Raw genomic sequence first — 14,193 nt, forward strand, 5'->3', positions numbered from 1 at the left:
CAAAATACTCACTTACCTTCAATTGCACCTAAATCCATACATGATACACTCCCAACACTGCACGCCATGTACCGTAAGCCATAACCGCGAATTCGAGATATTCAAATTCGCGATTATGCACTTTCATGATTTTGGGTTTTCAACTTTATGATTTCGAAATACTGAAATTCAATATTTCAGTATTTCGAAATTATAAAGTGAACCCTTATGTGTGTGTGTGTGTGTGTGTGTATATATATATATATATATATATATATATATAGATATATATATATATATATATGTATATTATATATATATTTTATTTATATATATATATAAATACATACACACACACACACACACACACACACACACACACGCACACACAGAGATAGATGGCTATTGATATACCTGCAGATAAATATAGATTCAAAAAGAATCTTTATTGTCAGTTAGGAAGCACAAGTGCTATCTAAACAAAATTTCAAGTGTCAGCTATTTCTTATTCCTTCATGTAGAGTCTTTATTTTTCACTGTCCTATCCTGCTGAGTTGTCCACTTAACCTTGTCTTCTAGAATGATATGAATATGATATAGAATCAAGAAACTTTGAAATCACTTCTTTGTTCCTTATTAGAAACTCTTTTTATTGCAATTTCTTGCAAATGTACCAAAACTCATCTGTTTACCAGTTTGGTAGTTCATGTAGAGGATTCAGGATCTTCTTTCCTGTAGCCAAGGTGCAGGGTTTGAGTCTAAGGAAATTTATGAACCTGTCCAGATTTTTGTCTCATATTTTTGGTTTATTCCTCATAAAATTTGTGTTTTTCTGGTAAATCATCCAGTATTGACGTTTCTACATAACGGCATATATTTGAGTTTCAGACCAGAAAATACTTGCTAATACAAATCCTGCTGTTCTAGCAACTAAGTTTATAACAGCAATATTTAAAATCTGTCCTTATTTTTGTGGGGTTTTTTGTCCCTACATTATTTTACGCTTTGTCCAGATTTGAGAGGCATGCTAACCCCCTCCCCCCCCCACACAGACATACACGCACATAAACATGTCGTATTTAAATTCTGCATGGAATGCAGAATGTGGAAAAACACACAACACATGCACACACACACACACACACACACACACACACACACACACACACACACACACACACACACACACACACATGGATATCTTAAATTTAAAAAACAAAACAGTGTAAGAAACTTCACTGTGTGGAAGATTTTCGTATATTAATCAGATCAGACAAAAGTAGTAAAAGTAGCGAACTTAAACTCATCTTAAGTCAAAAAAAAAAAAATATATATATATATATATATATATATATAAAATTGTACAGAATTACTAAGTATTTGAAAGTAATCCAAGCAAGGCAGGCAGTCTGTTTCCAGTCGAAAATCCTTTATTAAGTACACAGACAAGCAATCCAAGTAAAACAAAAATAGAGTAATAATTTCCTCACAAGCTTTCTAAATATATATATATATATACTTTTTATCAGGCAAGGGAGTGGTTTATTGTGTTATAAAACAAAGTGGTGTTATTGGTACAAATTGGTACACATGTTAAATTCACATCCCTTCCCCCAATCAGTGTGACATTTGAGCTGGTCCTGCCCTACCTAGTAGCTGTCATAATAATATAGCCCTTATATAATTTAAATAATTATTATTTATTAATTATGATATTTAAGAAACAGAGTTCTATAACTGTTTTACATACCTTTAAACTCTCCCAACTCCTTTTCTAAAACACTTACACAGGATTGCTGTTGTGCATGCTAGACATTCATGTCTGTAAGTGTGTATGAAAATCGGTCATGAAGCTTTAAAGAGCACTCCTCTGTAAACACGGTCTTAAAACTGTCCATAGATCCCTGATGTTTAACACCAAGTTATTCCATTTTCTTCTTTTTGATGATGATTCTGAGGATTTTGAACCTAAGAAAAAAGAACAAAATATCCAGAACAGATAAGAAACAGTGAACTATGCATCCATCCTGCCCTGGGGTACCTACACCCCTTCCTCATTTCTGTTTACATAGATTAACATTAAATGGTTCAAACACTGCCAGATGCAATCATAAACTAAAATGTATTACTCAGTACAGAATCCACCCACTATTTGTCAGAATATCAGAGTCTATCAATGCATCTTATAACTCACATTTTACTTATACCACACATTTAGCTTGATTATCTAATTCATATATTTATTTTTATTTCATGTCTGGCACAGTACCATTGTCATTTAAGCATGCTTTTATTCATCTTCTTCCCAAGATTCCTCACATTCGTCCCCTCATGACTACCATCCTGTAATAAATATAAGCCCCTTAGCAAACCTACATGAAACAATAGTCTATGAACAGATGTGGAACCGTTAGCAAAAATGGCTTAGCCTCACTTGTACAACATGGTTTTAAGAATGCTTCAATGCCATGTCAGCTATATACTCTGTTTCTGATACAGCATTTAGAAACATTTAAAAAGAGGATTTAAAAGATGTGATATTTGTGGTTATGGAAAGGACATTTGGATGCATTAGTCACTCTCTTGCCATAAAAAAGTAGTTTCTTTGTCAATGAACTATTAATCACATTTTACCAAGAGAAATCTTAGAGCTATTTCAGGCAAGATACTGTCACAGTAGAGTTCCATCAAATAAGGCATGCCAGTGGGTTCTAGATGAGGATCAGTGCTGATCTCACTGTATATTAGTGACCTTGTGTTAAATCTAGTCACCTCCAAATCAGCATGCATGCAGATGATCTCCTGATCATTAAAGAAGAAAAGGTAGGTCCATCTGTCGAAATAGGGCCTCAGAATGACTTTAACAGCCTCTGAAAATCAGTATTTAGAAAAAGTTAATGAATTAAAACCAATAAAATTGCAATTATCTGGAGTATCACATGAGTACCACAGGAGTATCAAGGGACTATCACAAAAGTGTAATGGGAGTACCACAGGACTATCACATAAGTATTACAGGAGTACCTCAGAAGTATCACAGGAGTAGCTGAGCCAGTACAAATCCTGAATCATTGAATAAACCTACATTTCATGGAGTACCATTCAAATATTGTAGCCTGTGGCTGGGCACCACATTATCCATATAGTTCATATGGAAATCATTTTGAACAAGCATTTAAACCTGTGCAAGCACAACTATAAACCCAACAGTCATTTTTACATCTTAAAAAAGAAGGGAAATGAGCTTTAATGTACTCTTTTCCAAAACAGAATTTATACTACCTGTCAGCATACAATACTACAATACAATTTATACTACCTGTCAGCATACAATACGGTCACCGTTATAGGAACAGTAAATGGAATTTTACATGAATATCCTTCAATGGCTATCATTGACAACATAACTGACTCACTATGTCAGTCTCCTCTTTAACCTTTAAGCTACAGTATCTCCACTACTTCCTACCTTTACCTATCAGTTTTGAGGTTAATCTTACCATTAACTTAGCCTTTATAAATACAAGGAACTCTTAAGGCAAAAAGGCAGGATTCAGGCATACAATTGATAAGAAAGGCTTTACAAAGGTTGGCCACACAAATGGGAATCTACTTCTGCAAGAGATTACAAAATTAAAGGAACTAGAGTTTAGCATTCTGCAACATATAAACTGAGTTTAAGGTTGTCTCTAGTCTATAAAAAGTGAAAACTTTTGACAACAGCCATACCCACACAGGTTGCCTCCCCTTAATTCTTCCCTTCTGATATAACTTGTTTTCAAAGGATGATCTGTGCTTTGGAACAGACCTGATGCAATGTAGAACAGTGTAATCAAATACATGATTTCTACACAAAGATATGCAGTCCTACCCTGTTTCATTCTCATAGTAGTCTATATATGAAGTACGCATTAAAATTAAACCCACCCTCCACCAAATTATACCTGGCTCACAGACATGTATACCAACAGGACCCAACATACTAATTTCTGGGACTCCAACTGCATATATACTCAAAGTACTTTTATAAAAAAGAGTGTTGGCATGAATTACTTAATACATAGCTTACAATACAAATCAATACCTACACTTCATTGCAACATATTCCAAATGGCTTTTGTGTGAATATTTTTTAGTGTGGATTATTTCATGACAGTTAGATGAATTAAACAAGCTGGCATTTAACTTCCTGTGTTTTCTTCACTTTTCCCAATGTGGAGTGACCATGGTGTTGGCATTTAAGTTAGGGGGTATAGAGGGCCAAAACCACCATATGTGAGAAGAAAAGGCTTGATCCCTAAAAAAGAAAATAAACTATTTTTAGTATGGTTTTTAGTATGTTTTTTGACCATAAATCAAAAATTGTTTAGTGTATTCATCAAACACAGAGAAACCTAAAAAAAAATACAAACTACAAATCTGCATCGTGTAATTGAACCCTGTTTTTGTAATGTCAAAAATGTCACCTTCCTGGTTAAAGTTGTAACTCTCTTCATGCAAGCAATAATACCCAGAAGGGTGTGTGTTACTATGTAAGTAATGCCCTCCTTCCATGCAAGCAATAATGCCCAAAAGGGTGTGTGTTTTTGTGCAAATAATGCTTGCCCAGTGGGGTTATGATGCCCAGAGCAGCAAGCAGATGGCCTATACACCCCTGGAAGGGTATTATTTACACAATAACACACAAGCTGGAGGGCATTATTGTGCTTGGAAAATAGGCTAGCTCTTAAATTGTTTTTCATTTTTTTTTTGATTGCTATGTTTACATTTTTTAATATTTTTGATGTAAAATCTTTCAGACTTGCTGTTGTATATGTAAGTGTTGATGGAGGAAATATTGTTAATCTAAAATATAAGTTTGGTAAGTATTTTATGTCTAGACACTCTCTCACACCCATGTGCACGCACGCATGCGCTCACACACACACACACACACACACACACACACACACACACACACACACACACACACACACACACACGCACACATTCAGAAGTACCTTTAAAACAAATACATGATTATCCTCACTTAATGGTGTCATCCATTAGAAGTTTCATACCTCCATACCTGTGAATTGTCCAGATTTTCAGAGAATGCCCAGATTTAAATCTTTTGTTTGATGGCAAATCATTGGGGGTTGAAACTTCTAAATAATGAGTTACATTTGAGTTTCAAATTTTCACATGCTTCAGAAAATGCATGCTAAAATAATTAGTTTTATTATTGTAACTTTCTAATTTTATAAGAATAATATTTAAAATACGACCCTATTTTTCAGCCTTTGCCCTGCACTATTTTAAGCTTTGTCCAGATTTCTTGAGCTAAGAGGTTGAGAAATATGAATAACTATTAACTGTAAATGACTTGCATCCACTACGCAATCTCTGTCTGTCTCTCTCTCTTTCTCTCTCTCTCTTTGTCACGCCCCCCCCCCCCACACACACACACATGGGTTGCCACCTTTTCAATTGCCCAAAGTGGGACATTTTTTGTAGAAACGTAAGATTTTGTAGGGCAAAACATACCCACAGCCAGTACAAAGGACAGAACTTCACTTTTTTGCTTAAATAAAAACTTATTCTTGTAGCATTGTAGTTGCTTATTCTGTTTCTTATAACATTTAGATGTTTCAGATACAAAATAGTTGCTTTATGCAACTATTAAACAAAATATAGGAACATTTTTGTCCTAAAATTTCAGGACATTTGCCATTTTTTCAATTTTTTTGCAGGACACACCTGCCCAAAGAGGGACTGTCCCTCGCAAAGTGGGACAGGTGGTAACCCTAACACACACACACACACACACACACACACACACACACACACACACACACACACACACACACACATACACACACTTGTATTTTTATCTGTTTCTTTTAATTGTGCACTCGCTAAACAGAAAAAGCACTGCTTGGCAAATTTAAAATAATATTTTGCTTGCTCTCACTCTCATAGTCTGACACACATAGACACAGACAGACAGACACACACACAGACACACACACACACACACACACACACACACACACACACACACACACACACGCACACACACACACAGAGGGTTTTCCGGTTTTTTTTTTAGTTTCTTTGTTTTAATTTTACACTCATTAAACAGCTGAAACTGTGCTTCGCAAGAGTAAAATAATTGTGGCTGTTAACAGTTAATATGCTGCCTTTAAGAGGAGGATTTGTTTTTCAGTGAGCATTACCTGTACATTAATACCCTGCTGAAGAACATTCATTTTCCAATCAGAGTGGTGATGTACAAGTTACCCATTCTCTAAAATTGAAATATTATTTTTCTGGAAAGCCTAATTTATCATTCCATTGGCTGTAGAAATTATACATCAATCAATAATTAGGTGCAGAAACTTCCAGTCTTCATAAAAAGTAACATTCTAAAACAGATAGTAAGCATGCAAAGGAACAGAAACATATTAGATATAATTCTAAATATTTCTGCCAACTGTGCTGAACTAAATGTTGTTGCATCACCTAATTTTTTTGCTCGACCATAGAGCATAGCATTACTCGCATAAACCAAGCTTAATAAAAATATATAATCAAATCAAAAACAAATGGCAAAAAGACACTGAAATTGAAAACAGAAACCACAAAAAGAAAGCTGGTAAACTGTAGATTCACTGGAGGCTGCAAGATGGTGATAAAACACAATACACTGCACTGAAGTAAAGCTAAGCACTTTTGTTCATTTATTTTCTTGAACTTCTTCAGAGCTTTTTTGTTTTGTGGTTTCTAATAAAAATATATATAATTTACTTAACATTTTCCAGCAGCAACTGTGGCTCCTTGAGCAATCACCTTGTGTCAATAATTTAGGGCAATGTATTTTTCTGCCCAACTAGGAACTGAATCCAAAACTTTCATCACTTCCCTCAGCGTGTTCAGAAACACCAAATTCATGGAAACAGATGAGGTACCACGAAGCCTTACTGTGCAATCAAAAACAGTCTAGTGTGTGTTATTAGTGTAGCTTTAAAATTAGCTATCCCCATTACCAGCAGGCTATTGCAGTCAAAATGCACAAGGGAGACACTTCCACAGATCCTATAATTAAAGGTCAATCAGCCTCTTAAACACACTTTGTTTGGTGATATAAAAAGTCATAATATAACTTATTATGGTAGACTCAGGAAATCTCCTTCTGCATGACCAAGTCCTGCATTGTTTGACAAATTTATATTTTGTATATTAAACCTTGTGAATTTCTTTTAGAATGCAAATGTCAGCCTGGATGATGGTTTATCTATTCATGCAACTTACTTTAATGCAGCTAACGTATTTGACACTCTACCCCATGACAGAACCATGAATAGACTCATGGAACTGTAGCTGAAGGAAGCCATAATAACTTGAGTCTACAGTTCCTTATACAGCTGTATACAACAGGTGAGAATACGTATATGACTATCTTAGCTTCCCCTCTTGCTAGTGGAATCTCCTCAAGGCTCAGTTCTGGGGTTACATATTTTTTGCCTCATTTACTCAGCTGTTAGATCAAAATCAACTATCTGTCTCAGCAATTACATAGATGATTGGAAACTAGGGAGCATCACCCTTAATCCTGCTAATACTATATCCTTTCAAATGGCACTTAAATTCATAAGTTCATAGGTATATAGTATGCTAATGACCACTAGGGCCCTTATAAGCAAAATTGTCCAACCCAGATGTGATCAGCAAATTTTTATTTATGTAGGGGGTGATTTACTGACTGTCTTTGTCCATTAGAGAGATAGATGGAACACCAGGAGTGAATTTTCTATTACTCATCCATTGGTTCAAGTTGCACTTAAATGTGGATAGGGAGGAACTCTGCTTCACATGGATAGGAAGACTGACCTACAGAAAGGGAATTGTGTGAGAAACATATCTGTCTCTCCAGCCTGTCTTGTTTATGTCACAAGCAAAATGTAGGCCTTTTAATATACTGGTTCTGATGCTGCTTGTTTTGGAGATGTACAAACAGTTAATTGAAACAGGGTCCAGGGATAACCTGTATGGCAGGCCAAGATCACCTCTCAGAAGTATGTATGATACTAAGTAAAGAGACAGGGCTTTGAGGTAATCAGTGTAGGACATTGTGCATACTCTGTATTCTTTTTCAAGAACCTTTATGGAAATTCCAGTTGCAATATGTGTCTAGTCAGGTACATACCGAGGGGGTCATTATACTCTATGATGGGTCTGATGAGGACTGAGTACAGCGGTATGATTACCTCTTTGGATCTAGAGGCCATGTCCTTGCTTATAAGATGAGCAACACAAAATTATTTTTTTACTATCTTGCACAGCTGTTGGTCGAAGTCTAAGTTACTGTTTATATGACCTTCCAGATCCCTAACTAGTGAATCAACTTGTAAGGGTGTTTTATTGATACCCAGTATGGCAGAATTCTTAAACAGTACTTTAATGCATTTCTTAGCATCGAGTTTTAAGCCATGGCTTTGACAACAAGTTTCAGCCTGTGTTAGACCTTCTTGATGGGTTTTCTCATCTGTGAACTTGGTTAGCCAGATGTCTTTGACATTTCCTTTGACATCTGAGAAGTAGATGCAAAAGAGGAGTTGGCATAGCACACAGCTCTGGAGGAATCCACTGGGGACTGGTGTCTATGTGGAGGTGACCTCACCGATTCTAACCTCCTTGGTCCTCTCAATGAGCCAGCTAGCTATCTAGCATGTTATAAAGGGGTTTATAGCCAGTTCCTTAAGTTTGTTGACTACACACATGTGGCGTATTGTATCAAATATTATAGCCAGATCTAGCTAGGGGGTATGCACCATTTTCCCACTCACTCATTTATTGCCTTAGTAACCTATTCAAAGACATCCACCTGATTCAGTAAGCATGACCTTCTTTTGACAAAGCCTGACTAAGATGGATCCAGTATCTGGAGATCTCCTATGTCCATTCTGATAATTTCCATGATAATTATTTCCATGGCTTTGCAAATAAGCCTAGTTGGAGTAACGGATCTTAGAATTTCACAATAATAGTGAAGCAGAAATAAATGTGTCTGCCAAGGTAAAACTGTTGCTTTCCGGAATATAGATTTTTTAAAATTTATTTAATTAGTTTGTTTCTCCATGGTAGTAAAATATTAATGATAGATCATTTGCAGGGGCAGCATAGGTGAAGAAATTCACAAAAAATAAAACTGAACAAATACACAGAGTAATCACAGGAGGTAGATAACCCCATAGACAATTGATACAATGTGCAAATATTATCAGTAGAATACTAATATTATTAGTAGAATAGAAAACCAAATGTGAATTAGTTGTAGTAGTAAATATAAAAGGGAAGCAGCAGGTGAGAGCAGAGGGTCAAAGTAGCAAAAAGGAGGTAAGGTGAGAATTAGGTATGTGTCCAGTGGAAAAGCACTTGCAATCAGACTTTTGATGGTGGTGTCACTTGAGTTCATCTCTGAATAATGGGAAAGAGGAGACATTTTTAGGTGAGGCAGAAGGGATTGCCAGAGTTTCATAGGTGATTACTAGGCTAATGACCCCAGGGGCCATTTTAAACCTAGCCGTGCTTCCCAAGAGTAAAAACGCAGACACCTGTACCTTTGTATTATGTAGCTGTTCTCTGTTCTGCTCTGTATTGTATTATCTTCTTGGAGGTAAAATATACTAGACATTAAAACACCTCAAACTAAATACAAAAGGACTCTTGATCTCATTAAATCTAGTGTCAGTGGTGCAAAAGGTAGTACATTTCCCTTTGGTGCAGAAGGTTATGTGATCTAATCCCACACCAGATAGCTGACGCTGCAATGCATAATGGGGGGTGGGGTGCTGCACCTCTGAGTGTACTGTCCTTTAGATGCGATTTTAAACCAAGGCTGTGTCTGCTTGAGTTGGTGGTAGCTCAATTGTATGCAAAAGATCCCACAACACCTATAGAAAAAAGTAAGGGCACTTTATTTATACAAAGAAAACTTTATTTACAAAATGTTTACATATATACAAAATATTTGCTTATTTGCAAACATTGCAATGCTGTATTTCCTTCTTTTTCTTATTATATATTCGTACTTTATGTCAAGTTTTTATCTTTTTTGGACCCCCACTCCTTTTTCCATAACCATCATATGATTTTAATTAATATCACTGTAAAAATCGATTTTCCATTAAACAAAATTTCATCTATCAATATAATCTATATAATGTAAAACAATCTTTATCTATTGTTTTGACACATTCTTTACATCTATTCTTATAAAATCCATATTTAATCATGTCCCTATTTATCTTATCCACTTTTTTATACCTTCAAAGACATTTTTACATAACTTTTCCATTTACATTTCAAAAACACATGTTGAGTAGTTTCCTCTTCATCACAACATACACATATTCCTTCACTTTTCTTTGTATATGGCATGCTTCCTTTCACTGAAATATACCTGTTGCCGGTTTTAACAAAAATTCTTGGCATTCTACTTTTTTATTATGCCATTTATTTCTTATTTTTATAGCTGAGATATTTTCTTCTGCTAGCATTTCCCATGGTCTGAAAAAATAATACTGTGTCATTATATTCTTATACCATATTTTCTTTCCTTTTTATTTAATCTATTTTTATTTTCTACATTAATAATTTTCCTGATAATATTTAATTTCTTAATTTATACCAGTTTTTTTCTCTTTTGCTCCTTTTTGCCATATCTTAAAACATGTCACAGTTACATTTAAACATATTTACAACTAATCTTTCATCTTTTTCATTTATCCAGTTTAATAAAACACATTATATATACATCTAATTAAGAATCGTATACCACTGGGCTAATTAACCCTAAACCTCCTTCTTATTTATTTAAATACAATATTCCTCTTTTTTACACACTTGTGTCTACAGCCCCAATATAAATGAAAAAAAATATTTGCATCAATTATTTTTCAAATGCCATTGGCAATGTAATCACACTTGCTAAATATGCTATTTATTGTGGGTAGCCATGGTGGTGCAGCGGTTAGTGTTGCCACCTCACAGCAAAAGGTTCTCTGGTTCGATTTTCAGCTGGGGTGCCTTCTTTGCAGAGTCAGCATGTCCTCCCTATGGTCATATGGGTTTCCTTCAGGTGCTCCAGTTTCCTCCCACACCCCAAAGACATGCTGTAGTTGGATTGGACACACTAAATTGGCCTTAGGTGTGTGTGTGTATGTGTGTGTGTGTGTGTATGTGTGTGTGTGTGTGTGTGTGTGTGTGTGTGTGTGTGTGTGTGTGTGTGTGTGTGTGTGTGTGTGTGTGTGTGTGTGTGTGTGTGTGTGTGTGCCTTCTGTGGAAAGTTGGGCACTGGGCTGGCGACTCAACACCATAAAACTCCACTGCCAATCATGAGCAGACAGGTGATCCACTGTGGCAACCCCTAACTGGGAAAAGCCAGAAGAAGAAATATGCTACTTTTTGCATTAGAGCTGAATTTATCACATGGATCTTTTTCCTAAATGTTAATACATATGTTTTGCAGGGGAAAAAAAAGGTTCTTTTTACTATTCTATTATTTTTCCCACTGAATCCTATTTACATTCATTTTCCCAAATTGCATATCTGAGACAGATATTTCATTCATTATAAAATATATCCCCCCTATCTGAACAACATCTCCTAGTCCTTTATTTCCTCTTTGTTTAAAGTTATTCCTATTGCTTCTAAACACTTATTTAAATAAAAATATTGCTTCTTTTATCCACATCTTGTTTTTTGCACTTGCTATAATATCTTCTGCATAAGTTAACAAAACTAGAATTCTTAACCCCCTCAAGCATTACATACCCTGTATTTTAGAATTTACTTCACATAAAATCACATTCATAATTATATAGGTTCGTAGGTTCATAAGTTCGTAGGTGTGTACTAGGCTAATAGCCCTGGAGCCTTTACAAGCCTAGACCATAGGATTAACCTGGCATCATGCCACCTGACCTTAGTTTCTAGTGCCTCTGTCAAGTAGAGCCACTGGAGTGATCCCCGGGGTGAATTTTTTATTTCCTATCCACTCATCAAGATGTCTCTTGAAGAGGGCCAGTGAGGTGCTCTGTTTGACATGCATGGGAAGTCTATTCCATAGCATGGGCAGTCTCTGGGTTATGAACCTGTCCCTCTAGCATGTTCTGTTGATTGTGGTAATGAGGTTATGGTCTCTAGAGCATGTGGTGTGGAGGGATTGGGATTTCTTTAGATGTAGCATTTCTAACATAGCTGGGTCAGACATGGCTTTGTAAGTCAAGCAGAGATCACCTCTATGTAGATGAAATGAGACAGACAATAGTTGGTGTTTTTGGAGTTTGTCCATATAGGACAAGTGTTTAAGTCCTAGAAGCCTCTTTGTGAGGTACTTTTGCGGCCTCTCCAGTTGTTGTAGGTGTCTAGTGAAGTACATGCCAAATGGTGGATTGTACTCAATGATTTTCCTAATGAGGGAAGAGTAGAAGGAGACAATGACCTCTTTCTTCCCGGATGCAAAACCCTTAGTAATGGGATGTGCCACATAGAAGGACTTTCTGACCACAGTGGCAAGTGTGGTGGTCAGAAGAGAGGTTGCTGCCAACCTGTGTTCCCAGATCTCATATAATGCCTTCTGTGTTTGGTGGACTACTATTGATGTGATAGTTCATGGGAACTGGGTTTTCCCCAAAGGGGATGGCAACACATTTTTTGGCATTGAGCTTAAGGCCATGGTTCTGACCCCAGTTGTTTGTCTCAGTGAGGCTTTCTGTAGGATGTCAACATCACTTGAGGAGTTAATAATGGCTCCCAACTTGCAATCATCTGTGAACTTTGTTAGCCAGAGTCCATTCGTGATGGACTGGACTTCTTAGAAGTAGATACCAAACAGAAGAGGACCCAGGACCGATCCGTGTGGGACTCCGCTCATGACTGGTCAGCAGTCTGACTTTGAGTCAGCTGCTTTCACACTGTGGGTTCTATCTGTGAGTCAGTGATATAGTGGTTTATGCCTAGCTTGGTGAGTTGTTCTATGATTCCTGGGTGGGGAATGGTATCCAACGCCTTGGCCAGATCAAGGTAGGCTGTATGAACCAACTTGCCTTCATCCACAGCTCTGGTGACTGAGTCAAAGAAGTTGACCAAGTTGAGCAGGCAATAGTATACAGCTCATTGGATATCTTTGTCTTACACCCCTCCTCATATGTACCTCTTTACATAACCAACCATTTACTGAAATTGTTACTTTATTATTTCTATAAGCAGACATACATAATTTCCTGATATTCTCAGTCATATTGTATTCTTTCATTATTGCCCATAACATTTCATTTCCTGTTGTATCAAATACCTTATTAATATCCCCTATCATAAGTTTAGCTGCTTCTCTTGTTCTATCATCCCCAATATCTCTTAATGTCAGTAATAGTTCTTGACTTCCCCTCCCTTTTATGTTGAATGTATTGTCTTCCATAACATTTTTCATCTTTGTTTCAAATCTCTTCTGTATTATCTTCTAATCATTACTGTTCAATATTGGCAGTCACCAGTTTTTCTTTATATATTTGTACTTATTCTTCCAAATAAATGTTGTTGTTGTTGTTGTCTTTCAGCTTTTCCCAGTTAGGGGTCACCACAGCGGAACTCCGGTCCGCTAATGATTGGCAGTAGATTTTGATGAACACCGAGGTGCCAGCTCGATGTTCAACCTTCAACGAAGGCATGCCCATTTACGCATGTCTTTTGAATGCCCACCCAACCACGGGGAGGACATGCAGATTCCACACAGAAGTCACTCCAGCTGAGAATCAAATGGGAAAACCTCTTGCTGTGAGGCAACAACGCTACTGCTGTACCACCGTGAATGTTTTAATACCACTAAATAATTCTTTGTAAATGAAACCTTCATTTAACCATTCATTCAGAGTCTTTAAGAAATATTTTTTTTTTTGCCATTTCATTAAATTTTTATAGATTTCATATCCTATTCCATCTGGTCCTGCAGCTGATTATATATTCACTTGTACTATTACTTTATCTAGCTCATATAGGGAAATCTACTTACTTTTAAAATTCTGCATTTTCTTGCTCTGACAACTTTTCTCATTATTGTATTGTTACAATTTCTTCTTTTTCCTCTTTAAACATGTCTTGCATATATTCAACTACTATATTCATAATTTGTTCCTTTGTTCTATTTATATGTTTGCATTTTTCATTTTTCTA

This window comes from Protopterus annectens, chromosome 11.part0, assembly GCF_019279795.1.
Source record: "Protopterus annectens isolate FY-2018-M chromosome 11.part0, PAN1.0, whole genome shotgun sequence".
In the NCBI taxonomy this organism is placed as follows: domain Eukaryota; kingdom Metazoa; phylum Chordata; order Ceratodontiformes; family Protopteridae; genus Protopterus; species Protopterus annectens.